General features: G+C 45.8%; 1 protein-coding gene across 4 annotated transcripts in view; it reads left to right on the forward strand.

The window, feature by feature from the left end:
* Positions 1-17884, forward strand: part of TPMT (thiopurine S-methyltransferase) — a 1030391-nt gene that overhangs the window by 133029 nt on the left and 879478 nt on the right. For 2 of the 4 annotated variants that reach the window (XM_069613590.1, XM_069613589.1), the window contains one exon: positions 15037-15254. The exons of the other annotated variants lie outside the window; for them this stretch is intronic. The gene's annotated coding sequence lies outside the window, so the exon portion shown is untranslated. The remainder of the gene's footprint in view (positions 1-15036; positions 15255-17884) is intronic. 4 annotated transcript variants of the gene reach the window in all.

The following is a 17884-nucleotide window of genomic DNA, read 5'->3' on the forward strand; positions in this document are numbered from 1 at the left end:
AGTCAAAGGGGACACTGTAAAATTACCCGTGGTGGACAGGGAAGAGGTGCCAAAGCAGCTCAGGCAGCTGCCTCTTTGCCTTCAGGCGCTGCCGCAGCCGCTCCAAAACAGCTATGAGGCCAGGTCCCATTGTTCGTCAGTTGGGGCAGACCGTCTCAGCAAGAGTAGTGAGCCATTACTTCAGATGCGTGGGTTCTGGAAACAATAGCCCACGACTACTGCCTATGCTTCCTTCTTCGGCCTCACAACAATCCCCCGGGAAACTCTCTTTGCAAGATTTCAGACCCGCCCCTTGTGAAGGAGATCTTGACCCTGCTGGAGAAAGGCGCTAGAGGACTAGTGCCTGTGGCAGAGAGAAACAAGGGCTGGTATTCCCCGTATTTTTTGATTCCATAGAAGGACGGAGGACGGAGACCCATCTTGGATTTACGGTGCTTGAACGAGTTCCTCCGGAAGGACAAGTTCAAGATGGTCACTCTTTCTCAGGTCCTTCAGGCCCTTCGACTTCAGGATTGGTTGGTGTCTCTGGACCTACAGGATGCTTATTTTCATGTGTCCGATACATCCAAAGCACAGAAAGTACCTGAGGTTTGCGGCTGGCAACTCGCACTTTCAGTTTCGGGTCCTGCCGTTCGGACTGACCTCCGCCCAAGGGTCTTCAGCAAGCTCATGGTGGTGGTGGCAGCGTATCTCAGGAGAGGGGGGGTTCACGTCTACCCCTAACTGGACGACTGGCTGATCCGAGCTCGTTCTCCCAAACAAGCCTTGGATCATCTCAGTCTCCCCTGCCGCTCACCTTCACAAGCTGGGATTCTCCCTCAATTTCAAGAAGTTGCATTTGACACCTTCCCAACAGCTCCAGTACATCGGGGCTGTGTTGGACACATCCTTTGGGAAGTGCTCGCCCCCCAAGGTGAGGGCTCATCACATTGTATAGATGGTCAACACATTTCAACATGCCCAGAGTCTTCCGGCTTTCGAATTCATAAGGTTGCTCGGCCTCATGGCATCCTGCATTTTCCTGGTGCCAGAGGCCAGACTGAGTATGAGATCCCTTCAATGGCCTCTCAAGACGCAGTGGTCACAATCCTCAGGCAAGATGTCGGATCCTCTTCAGATTCTGCTCACAGTCTCACAGGATCTTCTGTGGTGGGCCAGCGAAGGGAATCTGATGGGGGGGCATTTTGGGCAGCCGTGGCCAGAGATGACGGTGATGACGGACGCTTCCCTCACAGGATGGGCAGCTCACGCCAACGAGCTGTCCATCAGCGGTCGTTGGTCTCCGTCGGAGTCCAAACTCCACATAAATATTTTGGAGCTGAGGGCCATCAGGCTAGCCCTGAAGGCTTTTCTGCCGCCTGTGCATGGGAAGAGTGTCCTGATCATGACGGACAACACAGTGGCCATGCATTGCCTAAACAAAAAGGGGGTAGAGGGGTAGGGTCACTCCCGCTGTGCAGAGAGGCGATGCAGCTCTGGTTCTGGGCAATACAGCAAGGAATCTCCCTCTCGGTGGTTCATCTAGCCGGAGAGGAGAATGCGGCGGCGGACATTCTCAGCAGGCAGAGCACGGTCTCTCGCGAGTGGGAGTTAGCTAAGGAAGTTCTTCAGGGATCTTCGCCCTTTGGGGAACACCTCAAGTGGCGCGGTTGCGACTGGTGCCAACCGAAGGTGCGAGAGATTTTGCTCAAGGGAATTTCCTCCAAGAGGAGCTTTAGGGAATGCGTTTGTCATGGATTGGTCATTCCCACTTCTGTACGTGTTTCCTCTGGTCCCCGTCATTCCTCAGGTTCTAAGGAGGTTGCCGAAGCTCGGGACCAACATGATCCTAATTGCTCCAGATTGGGACAGGAGAGCCTGGTACCCGGACCTTCTAGAAATGTCCATCTGTGTTCCACGCCGTCTTCCCCACAGAGAGGATCTCCTCTCGCGCAAGGGGGGTCGGGTTCTCCATCCAGAGGTCAAGACTCTCAACCTTCACGCTTGGTTTCTGAAAGGTTGAGATAGGATTGGGACCTCCCAGATGACGTGATGGAGGTGTTTCTTTCTGCCAGACCCTCCTGAGGGTTTGCAAGCTCACTCCACCAGAGGCGTGGCTACATCCGCAGCCCTGCAAAGGGGAGTTCCTATTAAGAACATTTGTGATGCTGCAACATGGTTTTCCATCCACACCTTTGTCAAGCATTACTCCCTGGATACTTTCCAAGGTCAAGATGTGGCCTTTGGTAAAGCAGTTTTTTTTCTGCCATCTAATTGCTTACTTCTAAAATCTTCTCACTCCTCCAACCAGTGATACTGCTTTGGGAGTCTGTCAAAGATGTGGAATACATTGGATGACTCAATCCATTTGAAGAACAAGTTACTTACCAACTGGTAACCTTCTTTCGACTGGATGTTCCTCCAACGTATTACTCATCGCCCTCCCTGCCTGCGCCTCTGAAGAATTTCCTATGCCATTGCAGCTTGCTTTCCCTCAAGGCTATGTGCAGTCAAGCAGGCATTGTGTACGGGTATGTTGCACGCTGTGGAGGGAAAAAACATGAACTGGGGCTATGGGTGCCGTGCGTGCTACTTACAACACCCAATGACGTCACCCTCCATGGAGGCCTTCGAGGGACATTGACCCGACGCCATCGATGCAGGACGCCCTCTGCCAAAAAAAATCCAAAGTAGCACAGCTGTGGACATTACATGTCAAGGATGTGGAAAACGTTGGAGGAACATCCAGTCGAAAGAACGTTACCAGTTGGTAAGTAACTTTTTCTTTGCCAATAAATCACAAGCGCCGGAAGTACCAGAGATTCGCCATTGGCAGTTTTCATTTTCAGTTTTCGAGTTCTGTCTTTTGGGTTCACCTTTGCCTTGAGGGTCTTCACCAAGTTGATGGTGGTGGTGGCAGTGTATCTAAGGAGGGAGAGGGATTCACATCTACACCTAACTGGACGATTGGCTAATCAGTGCCTCTTCATGTGAACAGGCTCTGCAACATATAGATAACACCTGCCACCCTCTTCACAAACTGGACTTCTCTCTCAATTTCAAGAAGTCCCACATGACACCTTCCCAAAAGCTGCAGTTCATTGGAGCCGTCCTGGACTCTTCCTCAAGGAAAGCTTCGCCACCTGAGGTAAGGGCCCTACACATTTTGCAGATGGTAAGCAAGTTTCCGAATGCCCAATGTCCACCGGCCTTTGATTTTCTGAGGTTGAAGGCCTCATAACATCCTGCATTTTTCTGGTGCCAGAAGCCTGTCTGAGGCTGAGGCCCCTTCAGTGGGCTCTCAGATCCCAATGGTCACAGTTCTCGGGCAGAATGACTGACCTGATTCAGGTCCCGAGCAAGGTCGCACAGAATCTTCTGTGGTGGGCCTGTGAGGAGAACATGTTGAAAAGGGAACCTTTTTGCCCACCATGGCGGGAGATTATGGTGTTACGGACACATCTCTCAAAGGTGGGGGCACATACCAACAGTCTGACGATCAGCGGACGCAGGTCTTTGTCGAAGTCCAAACTACACATCAACCTTTTGGAGCTGAAGGCAATCAAACTAGCGCTGATGGCCTTTCTACCCTCTGTGCATGGGAAGAACGTCCTGATAATGATGGACAAGACAGTGGCCATGCCTTCCCTCAATGAGAGAGGAGGTGTAGTGTCACGACCACTGTGGAGAGAAGCAGTGCAGCTCTGGGTTTTCGGCACAACAAGAAGGAATCTCTCTGTTGCCGTTCACCTAGCCGCAGAGGAGAACACAGTGGCGGATGCTATGAGAAGGCAGAGCACAGTATCCCACAAGTGGGAGTTAGCTCAGGAAGTCCTAAAGATCTTTGTCCTTTGGGGAACCTCTCCAGTGGATCTGTTTGCGTCATGTCAACAGGAAGTTTTACCTGTTCTGCTCCAGGGAATTTCTTCAGAGAGTATCTCTGGGAGATGCGTTTCCGCTCCTGTATGCGTTTCCAATAGACCCCATCATTCCTCATTTTCTCACGAGGATGAGAAAGTTCGGGAAGTCCATGATCCTGATTGCCCCGGATTGAGCCAGGACGACGTGGTACCCGGAACTTCAGGAAATGTCTATCTGTCCTCTAATTCGTCTTCCCCAAACAGAGGATCTGCACTCGCAAGAGGGAGGTCGCATTCTTCACCCAGAAATCAGGACCCCGAACCTTCCTGCCCGGTTTCGAAGAGGTTAAGATACAGAGATTGGGACCTACCGGACTTGATGGAGGTTGCTTTCAGCCAGAAGACCAGCGACAAAATCTCTAGACCACTGCCTTTTGAACAGGTTTTGCAGCTGGTGTAGAGATTAGGAAATTGATCCATTCACTGCACGGTTCATTTTCAAGCATTCAACGGAACAGAGATCTTACTTCTAAGTTCCTATTGTCATCCAATTTCTGAAAGGGTTGACTGATATCTTCCCACTGGTTCCCTTTATTGTTCCGGTCTGGGACCTCAGTCTAGACTTGAGTTTCCTGATGGGCACTCCTTTTGAACCTTTGCATTCCTGTCCACTCAGGATGCTTTCTTCAAAAACAGTGTTTTTGTCAGCCATTACCTCTGCTTGCAGGTTTAGTGAGCTTCAAGCTTCATCATCTAAACCACCTTTTATGGTCTTTTTAAAGTCAAGGTAGTGTTGAGGGTTCACTCTCGTTTCTACCCAAGGTGGTTTCAGAATTCCATTTCGCACAGAAAATTGTTTTGCCTACTTTCTACCCTCCCCCTCATCCATCTAAAGAGGAGGAAAGACTCCCCAGAGTGGATCCTAAGAGAGCGTTACGCTTTTATATTAACAGGCTCTCTAAATTAAGACAGTTTTGTCAGCTTTCTGTAGTCTATACTGGCCATAGGAGGGAACAGGCAGTTACAAAAGAGACCCAGTCTGGCTGGATAATCCTGTGCTTTTCCGAATGCTACAATTAGGCTGGAAAACAAGTCCCCAAAGGTCTAAGGGCACATTGAACTAGAGGCGTGGCTACTTTCTGCGCCCTTGGGTACCATTTCAATATATTTTCTGTTCTGCCAACTGCTCTTCGTTGCATACCTTCACAAAGCACTATTGCTTAGATTCTCTATCGGGCCAGAACACCAGATTTGGAAAAGCTGTTTTACACAGCATACATCTAAGATAAATTCTTATTTACAAGGTACTGCTCTGGGAGGCTATAAAAGATTAGGCATAATTGTTGTTTGGTTTGAATAAAATAAAAATATATTTAAAAAAAAAAAAAGATTAGGCATATGTGGGAGGAACATCCAGTTGAAAGAACATTATCAGGGGTTAGTAATTTGTTCTTCTGTGTTTACACTGGAAAGAAGTTATCCGTGATTTTTGGAAGGGGTCAAATGGGAAAACACTGATGCTGAAATGATTTGAAAAAACTAGAAAAACACCCCTGTTGGGGGGGGGGAAATGAAACAACAAAAAACCGAAAACGAGATACTCTAATTATAATGTACGTGTCCATGTCGATTAGCCAACTTCTGTAAAATAAAGAAAGTGCAATATATGGCTACACACAACAAACAGGAAAGCAAATAGGACTGACTTCAGCAACATGATTTATTATTACATTGCTTTTTGGTTTGCCTGCTAGACAAATGGAAGAAGTAACCCGAAAATCTGTTTCCTAAGAGTCGAGCGGAGTGCTAAATTCAGACCTTTCTGTTTTAACTGACTTTTTCACAAACCGCATGAGCTAAAGACGTGAATAGGTAAATCTATGGAAATGCATTCTTCAAAAACGCTCACTTTGTACCGGGGTCAAATGTGCAAGATTGGCTTCTGAAGCAAAGATCGGTATGTTCTATCTTATAAATCACCATTTTGTCAGCGAGATTAAGTATATAAACCAGACCTAGGGATGCGGCACAAAGCAGCATTTATTTGGACGGCAGGAGCTCTGCTGCTGTGCTGAGAGTTGATGAGGACAGGGAGAGGTCTGGGACAATAGAGAGGAAGTCGTTATCCGCTAGCTTCATCTTTTTAACATAGAGTGATGCTTGCTTTGCTGCTTGGAAACTGGGCGTAATGCGTAGGGCTGAGCGAGCTGAACAATAGGCGCCTTTTTTAAATTGTATGCATTTAACCTAGAAGACTTTTTTTGTTTTTTCACCCACAATGACTGTTGTCAGACTGACTAATGTTTCGCCCTGTTGGCTGATATAGCTGTTTGTATGATGCATGCACATGCTTTGAGAAAATCATGATTACATTAAACTACATTGTATATTCTCTTATCAAGTATCATTTATTTATGCAACAATTCAAGACTGTCATTTTACACAAGGGAAGCTCAAGCTCACTATAATTTCCTGGAATTTGTGTTGAGTCATACCTGAGACACACTATATAATATAGTCTCAGATCCTACCTGAAACACTACACAGATATGCAAAGCGCTAGGATTGGTACATGGTTTGTGTTTTGGTATGAACATAGACTGATTATCAAGAGCTATCAATCACAGCCTTGGTTTCGGGGTTGAGAGGCATGGCTTTGTTTCGCTATGAAGTGCTCTTCCTGCACCAGGGGGAACATTCTTTGAAATCATTCCACCTTGAAGTGTTTGTTGGTCACATTGAGGTTCAACTGCTTCAAATCTATTATGAGCCCAAACTTCCCTGAAGGCTTTGTGACCAGGAACTCAATGGAATATATCCCCTCCCCATTCTCCTCGATGGGCACCTTTCTAATGGCCTTTTTCACCTGCAGTTCCTGAATTGCTTGGAGCATCGCTGTCCTCTTGGCTCGTCCTTTGGGAAGCAGTATGTGGATGATTCATGCCGAGGTTCAGAGTCAGGAAAACCTATATAACAGGCCGCCTGTATCAGGACGTTAGCTACAGACTCCTTATACAGCTATTTTCCTGTGAAATTTTCTGATGGAAGAGAGAGCCCTTCAGAGGAGCTAGAGGGAGAATCTGATGATGATGATGATGAGGATGTGGAGTCGTAGCTGTGCCTGCTTCTCTCCCTCCCTTCCTCCTTGATGGCTTTTTTAAAAACCTCAAGCGTTCCTTTGGTATTTTTCTTTGTTTCCTCTTTTTGTGGGTTCAAACTGGAGGACTGAAAGAGGCGAAAGGGGGCGTCTTTGCTCTAAATGGCACTTCTTCTCTGTGTGTTTACCCATTTGAACTGTTAAACAAGAACCAGGGTACAACAGCCGGCAGGGAGAGGACTGGAACCATTCCACCAATTCCCTGCCAGCAAAAATAAATGAGCCTGTTCCTAGACCTGCCTGAGAGTCCTCGCAGCGTTCCTGGGTCTGGTCCCTCTCGGCGTGTGCTTCTCGGTTTGACTGTGTGGTCTGACGACCAGTCTCTCCCGGGCCTCCCGATTCTTCATCATGGAGAACGGATAACAGCATGTGTTTGGCGAGGCTCTGACAGCTTTTCCTGTTCTCCGTGGCAAGCCTCCAGCCGGCTCTCAGTTCCTCCAGGGTGGATCTGTCGAAATGCATAGTCCTTCCCTTTTTACTTTTGGGTCCAGCCCTAGTTGACTGTACCATGTATGTTGGTTCCGTGGTGGGGTTTTGCCTCCTTCTTCGTCTCATTATTTGTTTAATCTCCATTTGGGTAGGCCTCACTCTTCCTCGTCCCACAATGGTCTATCTGGATGGGGTCCTCCACACTACAGAAATACACAGATGTGTGGGTGACCACAGAAGACTGAGTAGAGTCAGAGGGAAGAGGGGACAGAGATGTGTGCTAATCGCGTTCTCCCGATATAGTAGTCACCAAATCCCTGGAGGGTTTCCCTCACCATGAGATCCACCGCTGAGTATCACCACCCAGGGTCACTGTCAGGACGGAGCAGGACGATTTGGTGCGGCCATTTTGGCACCAGCCAATTTGGTGCTGCCGATTGGCTGCAGAGCCCGTTTTGGCATGCCCATTTCGGCAGTTTGCTGCTGGGATGTTCTGGTGCCAGGATGTTTTGGCACAAAGAGAAAATGTGATGAAACGCCTTTGAATAATATATATAAAAAATGGATAACATATACCTTTCACATGGCCCCCAATGGAGGTATCCTGTATCCACACGAGGAGAACACGTACCATTCGGGTGGCTTTCAACTTCATGATTCTAAACATGATCTCTGGTAAATGTAACGTCCTCGTTGTGTTTAATCTTAGTTCCGTTTCCACGCTGGGGTAAGTGTACCCTATTTTTCCATACAGGTCCCGATCCATGTCCTGCAGAGTTTGTTGTTCTTCTTGCTGATAGATTTGTATCCATCAGCAGTGATTTTTGGATACCGAGACTTGAGCCTCATTAATCCATCTTCTCGGGTTGAGTATGTAGTCATGGGTTTGTATTCTTCTTGGTCTGTGTGGTCTTGTCACAGTAGGGCTGGTTTCACAGGGTCTTTGCAGTGATGGGCCGCGGGATCCGTGTCCTGCATCACCACTTCAGCCTTTATAATTTCCTCGTGGCTGCTACAGTTATGTGTCCCGATGCTGTGCTAGAATGTAAGTGCCCTCATCGTAGACAGCAATGTTGCCCTTGAAATGGCACTTCTTTATGATTCTTAACACAGATGAAGGGGCGAGGGGACTTCCAAGGAGTTCCCGTGCTTCTTTTAATTACTTCCAGGGAAACATATCAATCCATGGGTTGTGACTCAGACAAAGTTGGGGCCTGGGTAGGACGCAACCAGAGTTCCTTAATTCCAGTATTGCAGCTCCACACAGTTCTGTCTGGCCACCTCAAACCTTAAGCCGCACATTGCTCGGCTGATGCACTTCGAGCCTACCTTGGAACCAGCCCTGATACTCCTTTACTGTGGCCTATAAACTGTGACCATACAATGCAATGCAAACTTTTACACTACAATACTAGCCATCTACTCGTGCTTCCCCCGATCTAGGCCGCATGCACAGCTAGCCGCCTATGCTATTACAGGGCGGGAGCACACACAGCTTTTACATTGCACTCTCAACCTGCAGACTCCTTTCTCTACCAGAGCACATCTACCCATTCCTCAGTCACAGCAATCCTGATATTCGAGTACTGAAATGAGCACACAACTGTCAGTATACATAAAAAATGAAGGATGTATTGGCGCAAGGCGAAAATGTGGTGAAACACTTCGAATAATATATATATAAACAATGCAGCAGGAAGTAATTTTGCTCCAGGTCTTTTGGCACACAAGTAAATGAGCATCCCTTAAAAGCACAGTCGGTACCAATCACAACGTCTGACTGATGTCTTAGGGCCACTAGAAAACCGCATTGCTCCCAAAAGTCAGTTAATACCTTCGAGTGGATAGGTGCTTAATTCCAAATAGCACCATGACTGAAGTTTATACTTGGAAGTTACTTGTGAAATCCCCTAGTGGTACACTGCGTCATTTTTGACAAATCCCTCCAGCACTGTGTCTTGCTTCTCAGCAAAGCAAGAGGCCCAAGGGAGTGCCTGGAGTAGCAGAATGTAAAAGCAACAATACCGCCCCTCCACCCTTCCCCCCATGCAAGTAGGATTGTGCTTTTCTAAGTGAGACTCTTGACTCTGTGTACAATGGCCTCACTGTGTCTGTAACTGTCCTTAGCAGCTGTCTGTATGCCAGTCGTTCCATACTGCACGGTCTCTACATTTACTGCTTCGTCATTCCTTCTCATTGACTGCCTCTCCTTAGCTTTGTTTGCCTCGATCCGACTCTGGATCTCACTATGTTGCTCTATGTTTCAACGTCCAACCTTTATGAGTGCGTGTGTGTGTGCGTGTGTGTGTGCGCGCTCTCTATGACTCCATCTCCACTAATTCAATCGCACTTGTTTTCTTGCTATCTCATACTAGTTGTCTCACTCCCTTGTTATCTCCTGATGTCGGTTTTACTCTTAGGCCTGGTCTCTCACGTCCTGTTTCATTGTCCCTCTCACTCTATCTCATCTTCTTTTCCCTTCTCTCACATGACCTTCCTCTATTATTGCCTTACTCGATTTATCTATCTCATGCTCTGTGTTCATCCCTTTCTCACATACGCTCTGTCACTTTCTGTTGAACACTCACTATGTCACTCCATCCCCGTTTGTCTTTGACACTTCCTAAGCCCTTCCCTCTTCTCTCTGTGTATAGTTTGTGCATGTGATCCTCATGCACTCATTCAGCATGTTCTCGTTCTTGCTATTATTCATCGGGTCTCTCTTGCTGTCCATCGTGTCTAATTTGCGTTTTGGCGCCGATGTTTCGTTTCGGTACAGGCTGGTTTGGGCGTCCCCCCCATTTTGTTTGACACCAGGGTGTTTAGACGTGGCTGCAATGTCAGCCACATCGAAATGTTGCTCGCGCCAAATCAACGGTACCGGAAAGGCTTCTGCGCCAAAATAGGTGCGCCGAAATGGCCGCCGCGCCGAAGCAGTTGCACCAAGCCGGCCCGTGCCGAAACGACGGCACTAAAATGGCGTGTACCGCTGTTAGGGAGCAGCCTCACCTCTCTGGCCTTAACAGGAAGGGGCTACCCCTATGGAAGCAGTAACGATACCCTGGGATTCGTCGCAGCATCTATGATAGATGTCTAATAAGAAATACCATGCCTGACCCCTGGGTCGCCCCTCAACTTTCATGCACAAACAATCATATTGTGTGAATATGAGTCACTAGGGGGCCCAGGGCCCAGTCCTGGCATTTTTCTACTGGACATCTATGATAGATGCCTAGTAAAAAATCCCATGACTCATATTGATTGTGTGTGCGGGAGGCACTGGGTGTCTAGGGCCAAGGTCAACATCTATGGTAAAGCAAGCATAGAAGTGTTATAACATGGCTAGACTATCATTTTGAGGCAGCTACTCCAACCACTTCTTACTGTGGCATGACATTTTGTATTGGGCATCTTTGATAAAGCAAGCATAATTGTTACCACATGGTTAGACTGGCATGTTGATGTAGTCAGTTTGGAAATGTCTTCATACTGTGTCATGGGATTTTTAATGGTAAAGTGGACAGGAGTATGTTCTTACATGGAGTACTGCCAAATATTGGCAGAACAAGCATGGACATGTTTTCTTATAGTATCATTACTGGCATTATGTGCAAAGCAAACATTAGTATATCCTTATATGTTATGCCGGCATATATTGGTGCAGCCAGCATGGCAATGTAGGGGCACAGCCAGCATGAAAAGGTTTTTATACTGGAATATGTTGTGGGCAAAGACATCATAAAAATGTGCTAGGAAATGCTCCTGTGCACTGTTGGTGACTTGTATCTATTGTTTTTTTTCATGAGTTACCCTACAAAACCTATCACAAACTGTTTGGCTTTATATCCAATTTTCAAAAAAAGTGTGCTGAAGAATTCTATAAGGGGCAACGTGAGATTCCTGCAAATGTTGCCAAAGGAGCAGTTGCCTCCATTCAGCAGTTCTCGGCGCCTGTAGGTGATATTCCATCTGTCAAACAGACTGTCCTTGCCTATCATTTGAAACTGAGGTATGAGTGATACCTCCTCTGCTAAATTGACTCTCTTTGACTGGCTATTATTTAAAGTTGAGCTGGGTGTGATGTCTCTTCTGCTACATACCACCTCTAACTACACATTATTTGATGCTGTGCTGGGAGTGATGTCTGCTTGTGAAAAAAGTTACTAGAACAAAAATGAATGGGTTGCAAAACAATCTTACTATGTATCCTCCTATCTTCTATTTTCATTCCCAAGACAGCAAATACAAGTGTATAGAATCACACTCGGAGAATTTCAAAAAGTTTTATATTTGAAAAGATTTTTGAATTTCTATTTTTACGTAATGAACATCGCATCAAAGACAAAACACATAAGCAAACACAATTTGCATGGTCAGAGCAAAACAGAGACCTGTATTCACAGGGTAATATAGTTAGACAAACATTAATGCAATTACTACTGTCGCTACTGCAAGTATACGACAGGCGTCAAGCACAAAGTGAACAAATTAACTAAAACAAATCAATTGTACAACTTTCTAAAGACCACAAAAAATTGACAATGACGGTGTTTGTGTTTTTGGTACAAAAGCGTCTACACCAGGTGTTTCAGCCCTATAACGAGACAAGGTGGGCCATTTCTTCCTAGGGCCTTCATCAGGACAAAGGGGAAAACTGTGTGGTCAGGATGTTCAGGGAAAGCTATAACAGGAATGGAGAAATTTGATAAGGGGAGGCTCAAAACTTATTGGGTTTAGGCGTGACATAAATCACTAATGTCTGACTTCGAAGTAGAAAAGACATGGCTTACCTATGGGGACAGACGTCTCACCACAGGTGAAGGTGGCGTAGATAACCTGGTAAAGGAATAGACAATACCCATTGAATACATCTGGTATTGTGCGGCTCAATAATAGAGGAAAGAGTGGAAAATAAGATCCACATGCTTGCTGGATAGATCTTACCTATTAATGGTGGCTGTGCATCCAAGAGTCAGCGCGCTATGGCATCTACCTCTTCACATATAGTACTAAAAACAAGGAGATATATGTGTTCATTCTAAATATGAAATCTATGTAGTGCGGTGTGCACTCAGAGAAAATAAATCAAAGGGCCATGTTGACATGCTTACCCAGTTCAGAAGGGGGTTTCTCACACACGCAACTAATTGGCCTCGGAAAACAAAATCATCTAATGGAGTCCGGGGTGCGGATTCTAAACAAATTGGTAAAAAATGTGAAGTCATGATTCTTTGCTGACAAAAGGGTTGGCACAAGTGCTGAGCTATTTAAGACACAAGCTTTCTGTTAATTACCTGTGACCGTGCTCCACAGTGGGGAGCAATGGGCAGCCGGCTGGTGCGTGATCAAAGTTTATGCGCTATTGCCGACGGGAGAGCTCTCAGAGATGTTCTCTCTGCAGTGTCTGTACGAGTCTGGAGGACACACGCTTGCGGCAGGGGACGCCGTTGCTAAGCGCCGATGGTAGTCTAGCAGGCGCCATCTTGAATCGGGACTGATTAACTAATAGCGCTGAAAGTCCCGAATTCTCAAAACCAAACGTGCTAAAGAGGCACATATTATTTGGAGTCATAGGGCAGTGCATGCTGCTGGGTATAATTAAAAAAGGCGCTGTATTCATGAGCGTTGCCATGGCAACCCGAACATTGTTTGCATGAGAGGGGGAATGGCCCTCGGTACGATCAAAAAAAGGGGAAAAAAGGGAAAAAAATACCTAGACCTAATACAGTGTTGTGTGGTTCCCTGCTGGAAGAGTATAAAATGGGGTAGGACTGAATCAAAACAATGAGGTGGTGGTATCGCCTCCTGAGCCAAAGGCGATAAGTGAAATGTGTAACAACATATCCCGAAAGATAAAATAAAACAGGGAAACGAGATAAATGTGTACATTTGCTTTCAATACATATTGTCATAGTGCCCCTTGTAATGCATAATGTCATAGTCCACCACTTGCTTTAAATAAAACAACAGCTTCCAGGGTATGCCTGACTCCCCCAGTGCAAAGTCATGATCTGGTTGGTATCATAGATCTGATTGGTATCATCAATAAATAAAACAGCCCCTATTTGAGTAGTAGTAATTCCCAAACTCGTGGATAGTCGTGTACCTCTGTCTACATTACAGACACAAAAAAAGGGGGTTATCTGCAATAAGTGTATTTTAGGAGGTAAGCTAAAAGGTACATCCTACAAAAAGGATTTCCATTCGACAGAAATATTTAATCCTGTCTTTACCGTATCTAATCTGTGCACCCACCTCTGCTCAAGTTATGTAAGAGCTCGATTACGGTCACCCCCCTCTAATCGTAGGTTCAAGTTTCTGGATAATGAACCATCGGAGGTCCACATCTTTATGTTTTAGGAGTCCAAAGTGCTAAACTAGAGGTTTGTCCGGAACATTGTTTCGGTTGCAAGAGCGATGTTCAGAAATGCGCATTTTTATGGGTCGAATGGTTTTGCCAACATATAAAAGACCGCAGGGGCACTTGATGATGTAGATGACTCCTTTTGAGTTGCAGTTGGTATGTGTCGTGAGTGTCCATTTCAAGTTCTTATGCTCAAAGACTTTTGTTTGTAAGGTTAGAGGGCATGCCACGCATTGACCACATTTGTAGTGTACTAAAAACAAGGAGATATATGTGTTCATTCTACCACTTGCTTTAAATAAAACAGCAGCTTCCAGCGGTCAAGAAGAACTGGCATTTAATCAAACAAGAAGGAACACTCAGTAAAGTCCCATGTTTTGCTTACAAGAAGAACAATAATCTAAGGGACACTCTTGTCCACACTTTTGTAGAACCAGTACCACCAACAGAAAATACCCTATGGAATTTAACAGCTGTAGTAGGACACTACAAATGTGGTCAATGCGTGGCATGCCCTCTAACCTTGCTTCCACCAGGAGCCCTTTGATATTATTTTGCTTGAGAAAAAAGAATGCAGTCTTGCATTTTTTTGCCGCTGTTGAGCGCAAGTTAACTTTTTAGGATGTATATTATTAACTCGACGCAAAACATTTGTGTTAAACCTACCCTGAACATCACATTTTGTAACCATTGTGCAACCAGTAATGTGCCACCCTCCCCTGCCCCAACTGTTTTACCCCCTGCCCCCGCCTTAATACTGATTTCTAGTGACGTCACTACGTGGTGGGTTCATAAGGCTGCATGCTTAGGGGGACACTGATTGAATGTAAAGGTGTGCATTTAAGAGGCATTTTCTTTCATTGTTTATTTCATTCAGTCAGGATAGTGCAGTCACGGTTTTGGATGGTAGGTTGGAGGGAAGGCGGGACCCAGATATGTGGTTTGGCGGCTTCGCCATCTGAGAAATTGGTTTCGCTGCATGCATTACATTGGAGAGGTTTTACACCCTTTCAATAGTCTGCTTCAGTTCAGTTCTTTTTTTAAATGTATAACCTTGGAAAGTATGCTATGGCGCATTGTTGGTTTCCCCTGCCTTTCGTGTACAAAAAGGTAATAAAGTGTGTTTCTATTCCACTTTTAATTGTCTTTCATATAAAATAGTATTAATTTGGCACGCCTTCGTGTGTTGTAGCCCTTTAAACAAAAGTACAAGATACCGTCTTGACTGGCCTCTTACTCCTTTATAGTCCCGTGCTACACGGATGCAAGAGCGGCGACGTATACATTCAAAGAGGTGGTTTAGCCACGCCTTTTCAAAGTTCGTTTTCACTGGCGACAGAGATTCTCAGTTTACTGCACGTATTTCCCCCAAAGGCGTACGTTTGACAGTTTACAAGATACCATTCGGATTATACCGGGAAGGACAAAGGTGCAGGAGAAAAACGTGCAGGAGAAAACGCTGCAGGTAATCACAATTATATTACATGTTGTATTTTAAATTGACAGTTGGTTTTGCACACTGCAGCTAACCAACACACCTCAATGATTAACTCTTCGACACTTATTCACACAGTCTTCTGTGCAATGTTTAGCTCATGCTAGCTTTCTGAAATGCAGTCTATTAGTGGTTAGTATGTTTTAATACAGTACCCTAGGTTGTGTGCAGGCAACGTGCAATGTTTTACGTTTTCATCTTGAAACTCGAAAACTCAACCGAATAAAGTAGTTCCCTTCCCTGCGCCCTAACAGGCCGGTCTATAATAGAACCCCGCGCGCGCCCCCAACAAATTAGTGTACGTGGGTTATCTTCAGGCACGGCTCAGAAGGAAGGCGGGTCTGATCCCTCTGAGAGCAGCTGAGGCTCTACCCTTTCAGGCAAACGCATCATAGGAAATGTAGTTACAGCCGAGATTTCCACCGAGTGGGGTTAATTTTGGCATATTAAATGCTCTTTTCCACTTTTGATCTCACACCAAGTGTCCGATTTAGGTATTTTTCCAGTACGCTGTAAAACATTTAATTTTGACATGTCAATGTGCATTTTTTTATATAATTACATTTTTCCTTTTAAGCAAGAATATATTTGTATTTTATTGTTTAAAGGGTGGAGCCAACTCGAGAGCAGCAGAGCGTTTAGCAGATTGTGGGTAGCTGGCATTTGGACTGGCATCTTTTAACATTAGCACAGTACTGTGAGGTCTTTGCATCAGTTGGTATGTGCGTCCATTGGAATTAGTCCTTGGTCAGTTGTTGTTGAAAGAGCCATGTTTTGAAAGATTTGCAAAATTGGAGAATTGTGGGGGTATTCCGAGATGACACCGGTATCGAGTGTCAGAGGGCGGCTGCAAGACAGTAGGATAGTTTGCGGGTCCTCTCTTTGCGGACGAGTTGTGATTCAAGCTGGTTGGTCGATTTGCTGTGTGAGGAGCTTGTGTCACCAGATATGTGGAGATTAGCGGGCAGGTACGCTGGTGTGGTACTAGTGACTGCTTTGTAGATGATACATGCAGTCTTGAACAGTATCTTGCCTTGGAGGGGAAGCCAATGTAGTTCGCTTAGGATGGGGGTAATTCGGTCAAATTTCCGTGCACCCATAGTAAGACGTTTTGCAGCGTGGTGGACTTCTTTTAGGGGAGCCAAGTGAGCCGATGGGCGACCTGGCGGGAGAGCATTTCCCCCATCGTTGTACACGACCACAAGGGCCTGTACTATGGTCTGGAAGTCCTGCGGCGTGATGAAGGGTTTGATTGTTTTGAAAATTAGAGATTGTGTGCCAACCTATTTGGGCCTTTTTGGCTATGTGTTTCTGGAAGGACCTATTGCTGTCAATGGTGAAGCTTAAGGATTTCGTTGAGTCTGAGCGGTGTGGATCAAATCCTTCTAGGTGCATATCATTGAGCCATTGTTGGACAAGTTGTTTAGTGGGCGGACCGATGAGGATGAATTCAGTCTTGGATGGGTTTAGTTTGAGGTAGGCAGTCGACATCCCGGACTGGATGATGGCTAGGTAATCGCAGAGACAAATAGTCAACAAGTATAAATTGAGTTTGCGTGCCTCGCCCAGCCACCCAAGTGGGTATCTAGACCAACTACCAAATCTTAATCAGGTGGGGTGGGGCTAGTTAAGCGATATCAAATTTGTTCTATTGAAAAGGGGAGCTGGTGTAGGGGATAGGTTCACAGGACACTTATAGACCATTTAGAACCACATATTTCATATATTTCAGTGAATTTTAATTCATTTATATTATTTATGTATTCATTACGTGCCAAAAATCCGGCAGGCATCAGGGTGCGACAAAGACACACAAGACAAAACATAAAGCACAGGGCAACCTAAGGGGGCAGGCAAAGGTAATTTATTCGAACAGCATGGTTTACATTTTTTTCAGAACGGCAGTAGATTATTTTCCAGTCGTAGTGCCAAGGGTAACACATTCCAGGCAGAAGCTGCTAGTAAAGGGAAAGATCTCCAGTTTCCTCTGACACGATTTGGCTTAGGGCAAATGAGCCGTCTTTTGCTTGATCGCAGGACTATTTGTGGTTGGTAATTTATTAGCTTGTCTTTCAGGTATATGGGAGCTTTACCGTGGATGCACTTGTGTGCCAAGGTCAGGATCTTAAATTGAACTATGTAGTTATGATATGGCATTTATAACGGGGCTATACACAAGTGTTCCAAGGTGCGACTCAAGATGCGACAAGGCAAGCGAGGGGAATCGGAGGGAGAGACAAAAACAACAATTATGTGCCCAGATACCCCAGGGTTCGGTGCGCTATATAAATAAACAAACAAACAATCTTACTAAGCCTAGTGCCATTCAGATTGCGCAAGTGCAGGGGAGCCGGGAGGGGAGAAGTGGTGGGGGTGGGAGGATGGAGAAGTGCAGGAAACGGAATCAGGAAACAAGTAGTGCAGCCAACGTGTGGCGATTGTTAGAAGTGCAGACAACAAGTGTCTAATAAGTGCAGGAGATGGGACTGTAAGGTTACAGATACAGACCACAACTGCAGGGGTGCCTAGAGGCAGTACAGGTTTGCAGTGAAACAGGCAGGGACCTGGGCCCGAATTTGGTTCACAGTTCATACAGAGCC

The sequence above is a fragment of the Ambystoma mexicanum genome, chromosome 5p (genome assembly GCF_040938575.1).
Source record: "Ambystoma mexicanum isolate Mex_15411 chromosome 5p, UKY_AmexF1_1, whole genome shotgun sequence".
NCBI classification, from domain to species: domain Eukaryota; kingdom Metazoa; phylum Chordata; class Amphibia; order Caudata; family Ambystomatidae; genus Ambystoma; species Ambystoma mexicanum.